This window comes from Embiotoca jacksoni, unplaced genomic scaffold (assembly GCF_022577435.1).
Source record: "Embiotoca jacksoni isolate LCO1_2020_lvr unplaced genomic scaffold, fEmbJac1.0.p SCAF_18, whole genome shotgun sequence".
NCBI lineage: Eukaryota > Metazoa > Chordata > Actinopteri > Embiotocidae > Embiotoca > Embiotoca jacksoni.
The window spans coordinates 5,223,405-5,231,258 of record NW_027185318.1 but is presented as its reverse complement, the minus strand read 5'-3'; positions in this window follow the sequence as shown (position 1 = coordinate 5,231,258).

The window sequence follows — 7,854 nt, the reverse complement described above, 5'->3', positions numbered from 1 at the left end:
ACAAGACTTGGGAAGAGGAAAAGTAAAGAGTAAAAGTGTTCAGAGCACAGATGCACCCGCTCTCTTGCTATCTCCTGTGCTTGTGGGTATACTGCCGATCCAGCTATTCTTGTTGGTTTGTTAATTGTTTGTCACCCACCAGGTGCCATCTGTCTGTAGTCCCACAGTCCCCGAGCCATGTGGGCCGGCCTGCCTGGCGCCTGCCAACGTCACTGACCTGCAGCAACCGTCCACACCTCCGTCACACACCTCCTGATCCGTCTGGGATAAATAGCTTCTCCCTCAACTTCTGTGCCGCCATCACAGCTTCCCAATCTGTCCTGTGTTAGAAGGGGGAGCGGGAGGGGGGTGACAGTAAGAGATAGGGATGGAGGGAGAGAGACAAATGAGAGGCTGGGATGCGTAGATGGATGGATGGATGGATGGATGGATGGATAGTCAGAATGAACAGCAGATAGAGATGGATGCATGCAGAGATAAAATGGTGAGACATATACAGTTACAAGCCTGTTTGTGCTTTCTGATCTGATTCTGCAGAGAAAAAAGCTCAAACATCTAACAGCCTGCTAAAATAACTCGGCAACAACTGTCACATTGGTGTATACAAGTCGTGCACTTGGTGATTTGAATAATTCTGCTTTTGTTCTGAACTAAAATTAAAACATCAACAAAGCGTTACATCATCAGAAGTTAGATTTTGCACAGCGTCGCCTGCGCCTCGCCACTTTAAGAGGCACTCCAACAGGCAAGGGAGGTCACCTTCACCTGGGCCTGATGTTGGGGCAGCTGCGTGTTGAAAAATTAGATCAGCTGCTTGCTCACCGGGATGCATGCGGCAGTCTGGAACTACCCAAGGCCTAGTGTAGCAGCTAGCATAAGGTGGCCCCAGTACAATAAAGCCAGGGTGAACAGCCCCCTCTCTCCCAGCCTGTCTGCCTGCCTGCCATCCTGGGGCATGTTGGGTCACCTTGACGACTGGGCCCAGTGAGGGGAGCCGCACCCCACTTCAGGGCAAAGAAGGAGGCAGTATGGGTAATGAGGCGTTGCCATGCAAGTGGAACAGCTTTTGAATAACCCCATACGCACAGAGATACACACACACACACACACACACACACTATTCTATTTGTGTTTACAGAGGGGACAACAGCTTGTAGGAGAAACCTCTCAGGGGTTCTTAGTCCAGGAAGAAGGAGATTCATGGGCATCATGGTGGAGGTCAGCAAGTCATGAGAGAGTTCATGCACTGATAGCTTCAATACAACACATCAAATGTGATATACGGTTCCAATCGGACACATGAAAAAAGTAAGATGCCATATTACTGCAAGGACTTTGCTATTACGGTATGTAGCAACATTGGCTCTGACTATTCTTGTGCAGTTTTCAGAAGTAATTCTCCACTTTCCATTTCTTGTAGTCTCTGCCTGCTCTTCAGAATTAAATACTTGTAAGAGTTAAAGGGGTTTGTAAGCCATCCAAGACCAAAACCCCAGAGGACTTTGTCGTTTCGAGCAGCCAACACATCTAGCTGAGAAAATAGCATAAATCAGCCACCCATGAAATGTTCATTCAAAAAGGAGAAGGAAAAAAAAAAAGATTTTCCAATCCGAGCATGCCTCGTTATAATGATTGTCAAAGATGAGGTTTAATCATTCTGCATCTTGGTCTAATAAATGAAGAGAAGGTTCAGTATTCCATCTTGTTGACTCAACGTTAAACATTCACTAATAGCCTCCAAAACTGTGCGGCATCCCATGAAGCCACTGGAATCCTGGGACTGGAGACCCAGCGGGAATTTCTGACCACACAGACAAACAATCACAAGTAATGTACACTTATAATCAACAACACAGACGTACCAATTGTTAGTTGATGCAGTACGTATGTTGTTAAGCGTTAATGTTATCATTACCAGGATGGCAAATGAGACAAAAACCGGTTCAGTGAAAAATTTTAAACTGGAAGTTTGTTTTTCATTAGTTTGGCTTGTTTGAAAGGAATAAGCCTCCACACAGGGTTCAGCCTGGAATCCATGACCTATGCTAACATAATCCAAAGTGGTTGGAGTGCATAGGCTTCATTCCAAACTGTGAACGCCGGACATGGGTCATCAAATGTGTTTTTATTTTTCTTCATGTACATAAGCTTATGGTACTTTAGTGGTAAATATTAAACATGAAATCACTTGTGAACTTTAGTGCCTTATCTCCTGCGGAAAACCTAAAAAGGTTCCACTTCATTATTCAGCTGTTCCTTCTATTTGCAATTGGAAACAGCCCTTTACAAATATAAATTGCTGAAACTCTTGGAAACCACACTGGAATTCCACAAACGCATGCACCATATCGGTATTAAGCTGTAAAGCCGTACACTATTGCAGAAAAATGGACCACAGAAAAGGTTCTTCTTTTCACAGGTTCCTGAAGATGATGTATGATTGCAGGATGATGGTTGTCTTTGCTATATATATATATTTTTTTCTTCATGTCCATCCTCTCTCGTCCATTTCCTGCAAACTTTGCTGCAGATGCTGGCAGGTCTGGACTGACATGACTATCTGAGCCAGAACCCACTGGCCAGCTTTCCAGTAAAACTCCTACATGGAGATGAAACCAGAGCTGGGGTTGAGGCTGAGACTGGGGCTGGAGCTGGGCTGCCAGGGGACAGACGCCAACAGGCCCAAGAAATTAATACCAGCACTGGAGCCTACGGAGGTCCAACATCCAGCTCCAGCTGGAGCAGAGGAGACGAAGTGGATGACTGGCAATGATGTCACGAGACAAGGTGGCATGAGGGCCTAGCGCCAGTGCGAGCCATACCCAAACTGGATCTAACAGCCGATTGATGGGAAAGGCCCAGAGATGGAAGCCCTACTTTGATTTGCTGAGAATTTGAGTGGCAAATTGTGAGATTAGAATTTTCAGCACGGCAAAATATGTAAAAAAAATAAAATAAATACATTTACATGAAAGACAATCAGTCCATCGCGTGTAATTATCAATCGCCCTTTACTCCAATTAATCAGACTTCAAACCAAGAAAAATGTCATCCTAACCACTTTGCTGTGCAGCAACAGGATCTCCGAGCCACCCTAAAGAAAGGGAGGGGAAGCAAAACAATGATGTAGAGTTAAACTGAACCACAGCTTCCAAACCAAACCACAGCTTCCTGACATTTGCTGCGCTCATCATATTAACCTCAAGTTGCCAAAAATTCTATTCAGTTTGACAACATATTAATCACCCCCAAAGGGCAATTACAACATTATTAGATGTTGGACCGAACTTGATGAGAAAATGACTTGATAAGATACAGATGACTATTATTTGCATAGGAATTTTCATGAATTTGACGTGTTTTGTCCTCCGTCATCCAGTTTGAAGAGGTGACGGTTGTGATTATACTGTAAAAACAATAAAATAAAATCATCGACACTTTCTGTCACTGCACATTTGCAAGAAAGTGAAGTGTTACCATGGTCTGGGTGTTTTGTAATAAGCTCTGGGGACAGGTCAGGCAGTTTATAAGCTGAAATCTTGATCCTGTGTGTCCAATCACAGCAATGATGGTTTAAACATCGGGAATCATTTACATTGCTTTGGCTCATGGGGAGTTTCAAAGTGTCTCAGTGAAGTTATGACAACAGACAACTCACACACACTGGCTTGGCCTACGTCTGTATGATCTGACTCGAACTGTGGTTTTATAATACTACAGAGCCTTGAAAGGAACACATTAATGCATTAAGAAAACCATCTCATTACATTTCATTTTAATCTGTTGATTTCATCATTCAAAATAACAGCATGTATGCCTGGCTTCTGAATAATTCATAACTCTATTATTGACTCAATGAATCAGTTCAAAAACCTTTTTTTTTTTTTTTTTCAGTGGTATAAACTTCAAGTGGAAAGAAACAATCAATCAGCTCAGTATTTGTTGCCATACTAATGAACCAAGACGGATTCCTGTCAATGAAATGAAGGCCAACATGCTTCAATAAAGAAGCTTGTTTCTTGTTCCTGTAAATATGTTATCCTCGGTTATGCCAGAGCTGGAAGGCATCCAGCTCGAGCCATGAGACAACATATTTTGTGTGGGCTCGCTAATAATGTTTTCCCCCACTGCATCTATCTGTTCCTGCCCTTTAAAAAAAAAAAAAAAAAAAAAAAAAACTTTTAGAGTAGGTGGAATTCATGTACATTAAAGGGAAACTTTCATTTTGCCATGGAAGAATGGAGTCAAGGTGTAAAGTAAAATAACGGCAGCAAAAAGAGAGACCTTTAGCTGGCCTAGTTCACAGTAGGATCAAAAATCTTGACTCACCCACACTTTAAATGGAAACAGACACTGAACATTCAGCCGGGGAACAAATACACAAAACAGTAGAGCTCCTGTTTTCTTTTTCCACTCCACTTTGCTTTTTTTTTTTTTTTTTTAAACTGCCTAACACTCCCTGATGGCGTATCGTCCTAAAACTGACCAGGCTTGAAATATGACAAGTTTAATACGTCCTACATCGCCGTCGAGCACGATTGAGTTACTAGAGCAACAACTGGTCGGTCCCAGTCTACAGCGGAGCCCGTGGAGCAGCAGTGTGAACATAACCCCTTGTCAAAAGGGTTTAAACCTTGGAGGAGACAGAGGTCTGAAGGAGCGGAGAATGTGAGACATAAAGAGTAGTCAGGTTTGGGCTGGACGGGCATTCAGGGCAGCAACTCCGATGACAGGTAAGGAGAGGAGTACTGGTTGGTCGATGCTATAGTTCAGTGTGTGTGTGTGTGTGTGTGTGTGTGTGTGTGTGTGTGTGTGTCTGTGTGTGTGTGGGTGGGTGGGTGAGTGGGTGGGCCACCAGTGGAGGCAGCGAGAGAGCAAGGCAGGCAGGAGGGAAGAGTGCAGGAGGTGGGGCAGGCCTACCGGCGTTGTCACCAGCCCCGGTGTGTTTGGATAAGACCCATGGAACATGTGGGGGAATCAGCATGAGGCATCACACCTGGAGGAAAAGACAACTAAATCCAGCCCCCAGTACAGTGGGCCCCGGCTCCACCAAGTCTAGCCAGCATCTGGAATGGATATCTGGAGATGCAGCCGACTTCACAGCCCCTTCACGGGTGCTTCTCACTCTACCTTTGTTCAAAAAAACTGCACAGTGAAGGGTTGCGGTAAAAATAAAACAAGAGTCTCACGCAGGATTTGTGGTTATAAATAACTGCTTTTTCTCAAAGTTCCTCTCTTTTCACCCAATCCCATCTGCTTGGCATAATGTTATTGTGCTGTTGATACAATAATACACTTTTTTCTTGTAATTGCTACACTCCCTTCCCCCCCAATATGCTTCCACTTGACTCCTCTTGGCTTTAACAAGTGTACAGATGCCAACAGTTTTTGGTTACAGTAGCTTCAGTCTGCTTTCCCATCTTTCAGCATGTTTCACTTTGAAAAAGAACGATGTATCCACTCATAGTCGAAATGCAATGTTCACATCATATATATACTTTTTTTTTTGAGGCGTTGGAGGCTAGAAGTTGAGGAATGTCAGACAATCAATAAGAAATGACCACTGATATCCATAAAAGGTGCATAAAACAGCAACCCCAACACATCAGCACACACCAGGAGGAGCCTGATGCACTACAGTGGTTGTACTTTAAGCGTGTGTGTGTGTGTGTGTGTGTGTGTGTGTGTGTGTGTGTGTGTGTGTGTGTGTGTGTGTGTGTGTGTGTGTGTGTGTGTGTGTGTGTATATGAAGTTTGTCAGAGGCCAACCAGCCGTGTTGTGACTGGAACAATCCCGGCCACAATGTTTGTTTACACAGAACCGCTCACTCACCCAAATAATCAGCCGCTGTGGGCCTTTCTAATCCCCACACAAAGTCAATGGAGCCAGGTTGAGCTGGCGACAGCCACGATAAGATACTCAAACACAGCCTCTTGATCTACGAGCCGCGGCCTCTCCTTCCCACACCCTCTGTCCCCTTTGTTTCCTCTATTGCAACTCCAACGTGACACGGATTTTAAATTCACAGGCAGCATTCAGAGACTTGGGTATACGGCTGGATTTTTTTTTTTTTTTCACCTAGCTGGTCAGCTAAATTCTGGGTTTTTTTTGTTCATCCATTTTCTCATTCTTGCAGCACAACATACAAGTTAACGCAAGCTGCCGTGGTCTGAAAAAAATAACACCCACTCACTTGCAGAGGAATGCATATTTGAATTAGTGTATTGTTATGGTTTTGGCTAGGTTGGTACTCGCTCGGCAACTCCTGGTGTGCGAGTGTGATTCTGTACGTGTGTGTGTGTCCTCTGATAGAGGTATGTGGTAAAACATTCATTAACATTCCATTCATGACCTCAGTATTATGTCCACAGTGAAGGAGAGCATATATTTGCCTTCCACACCTCTTGCATTGGATGAGGGAAATGATAGAGCATTATGTGTGTCAGTGTGTATGTGTGTGTGAGGGAGATAGAGAGACAGAAAGAGGGAGAGCGCGAGCGGGAGAGAGCGGCGGGGAGACGGATGAAACACAGCTCACTGATACAACATAATCTATCTGGAACCATGTCTCAATATCACAATATTTCACACATTTACGTATCACAAATTTGGCAGTGGCAGCCTTCTCCTCAGATCAGTGGAGTTATTTCTGCCTTGTGTACTGGATGCTGCAGGACTGAGATACAGCTTGCATCGGCACAGATGGGAGAGGCTATAGCTCCGGTACCACAGTATCACATGCAAAAATGTTTGGTATGTTTTAACACAGATAAAGCTGACATATTCCTAGGCGTTTCACAGACAATACCCATGAAGGAACAATCTCCCATCTGGCGGTGCAGTCTCTGAAATCCTCTCTGTCATGCTCAATGAGAACCGGAGAGACAAAACATTCTCTGTCTGTATATCAGTCCTTATCAAGGCTGTACCTTAGGCCTCGCTGGATATCAACACAACATCACCCTGCAGGCTAGGACTTTTCAAAAGAAAAAAAAAAACCCTGCACTTTCTGTTGTAGTTTGAATATATAAACATCTCTTCACGGTTTGATGCCATACAGAAGCAGTTTATGTATTCATCCCCAGGGTACAAGTATGGGATTGGATAGCAGCATATAGCGGACAAACTTCTTAACTCTGGAACCACATGTACAATTTCCTGCCTGGGATCAAATCGATCAGCTTTACACTGTGTCCTCTCCCTTCCCACGCCTCAGCAAAGGAGGATTACTTTCTGAGGCCGGGTTACCCCCGTCGCCTTTTATGAGAGGAATGTCAATGAAGTCACTGCTGTACTGCTTCTCTCCACATGATGGTGCAGAGGACAAGTCTCCCCCCCAGACAACATGAAAGCTGACATTTACCTTTAGGTTGCATGTCCACTACACACAAACACACACGCACATGCACACGCACACACACACACACATGCACACACACACATGCACACACACACACGCGCGCACACATACACACACACACACACACACACGCACGCACACGCACACACACTGATGCTTTTAAAGGAAGAAGCCAGTTTCTGATCATTTTCAGTTAAAACAACCAACAAAGTGGATGACATATTTTCCACTGTGAAAGCAACATGTATGTAAATGGGAGTAAACATAAAGTCGAAATAATCACCGTTAATTATGTTTGCATTGTTTGTATTGAACATATGTAAATTTGTTTAACAGCTTATGCTGAGTGGGCAGTACAGGGTAGAACATATCCATGTCGTTGCCGGATTTATTTTAAATAGATTTTATTCCTTCACAGCTGTATGCACATTGTATCCAAACACAATAATCCCCCGCGGTATGACGTTACCGTCTTTTATTCAGTCGTACCATCT